Source organism: Rutidosis leptorrhynchoides, chromosome 9 (assembly GCF_046630445.1).
Source record: "Rutidosis leptorrhynchoides isolate AG116_Rl617_1_P2 chromosome 9, CSIRO_AGI_Rlap_v1, whole genome shotgun sequence".
NCBI classification, from domain to species: domain Eukaryota; kingdom Viridiplantae; phylum Streptophyta; class Magnoliopsida; order Asterales; family Asteraceae; genus Rutidosis; species Rutidosis leptorrhynchoides.
The window spans coordinates 57060287-57062325 of record NC_092341.1 but is presented as its reverse complement, the minus strand read 5'-3'; positions in this window follow the sequence as shown (position 1 = coordinate 57062325).

Below are 2039 nucleotides of genomic sequence, written 5' to 3'. Positions count from 1 at the left end.
TAGAGAAATGGTTAAGGGTGTTGTGCTTAAGCGAGAGGTCTTGGGTTCGAGCTCGGGCAGTGGCGTATTTTTTTTTAAAGCTTGTCTTCAAAGGTTATACTTTATTATTTTTACTATTATCATCATCGTCATCATCATCATCATCATCATCATCATCATCATCATCATCATCATCATCATCATTATTATTATTATTATTATTATTATTATTATTATTATTATTATTATTATTATTATTATTATTTTATTATTATTACTATAATTATTATTATTATCAGTATTATTATTATTAATATTATCATTATAATCAAATACAACTTTTATTACTATTATTGATATTATGTATATAAAAATACACTTTTAGTAATATTACATATAAATATGTATTAATCATATTAACATTTTTATATAAATATTCATATATAACAAATTAGGTATTTTTAATATAATACTAATCATATATAGATATTAATATAAATATATAAATATTAATCATTTTAAATATATACACAGATTAAATATATAAAATATATAACTTAAGAAATAATATATGAATTTGTTCGATTAAGATTATGTGTGTTAATATAAAAATAAATGCTATAGGTTCGTGAATCCGAGGCCAACCCTGCACTTGTTCAGTACCATCATATGCATAATTGCTACGAAATACAGTATTGTGAGTTTCATTTGCTCCCTTTTTAAATGCTTTTGCAATATATATTTTTGGGACTGAGAATACAAGCGCTTTTATAAATGTTTGACGAAATAGACACAAGTAATCGAAACTATATTCTATGGTTGAATTATCGAAATCGAATATGCCCCTTTTTAGTCTGGTAATCTAAGAATTAGGGAACTGGCCCCTAATTGACGCGAATCCTAAAGATAGATCTATGGGCACTAACAAGCCCCAGTCAGAGAATTTGAACTGCTTTAGTACTTCGAATTTATCATGTCCGAAGGGAGTCCCGGAATGATGGGGATATTCTATATGCATCTTGTTAAGGTCGATTACCAGGTGTTCACCATATGAATGATTTTTATCTCTATGTATGGGATGTATGTGATAATGCTAAAAACGAACATATATTTCATAGCATTATTCCTCAAGAAAGACAAGCTTTTAGTTGCAATTGTTCTATTTACAAGTAATATTCGTTTAAATAATAAAAGGTGAAGACAAAAGACAGATTCGACGAATTGAAGACGCAAACGACCAAAAAGCTCAAAAGTACAAAAGACAATCAAAAAGGTTCCAATTATTGATAAGAAACGTCTCGAAATCACAAGAGTACAAGATTCAAAACGCAAAGTACAAAATATAAAATTGTACGCAAGGACGTTCGAAAATCCGGGACCAGAGTCAACTCTTAACGCTCGACGCAACGGACTAAAAATTACAAGTTAGCTATGTATATAAATATAATATAATATATAATTAATTATATTAATTATATATATATTATATTATAAATAAAAAAACCGTCGGCAGAGAAAGACTCCAAGGACTGAGCTGTAATTTCATTCTCCGCGACTCGCGGAGTTTGAAGAGGCTTTTGCCGCGAGTCGCGGAGCCCTAAATTTGAAAACTGCCTATAAAGCCAACCGAATTCTGATCAAAAACCATCTTCTTTTTCTTCCTCATTCATACGTAAAATTTATATTTATATTTATAATTTATATTTTAATTTTAATTATAATTCTAATAATAAGGGTATGTTAGCGAATGTTGTAAGGGTGTAAGTCGAAATTCTGTCCGTGTAACGCTACGCTATTTTTAATCATTGTAAGTTATGTTCAACCTTTTTACATTAATGTCTCGTAGCTAAGTTATTATTATGCTTATTTAAAACGAAGTAATCATGATGTTGGGCTAATTACTAAAATTGGGTAATTGGGCTTTGTACCATAATTGGGGTTTGGACAAAAGAACGACACTTGTGGAAATTAGACTATGGGCTATTAATGGGCTTTATATTTATTTAACTAAATGATAGTTTGTTAATGTTAATATAAAGATTTACAATTGGGCGTCCCTA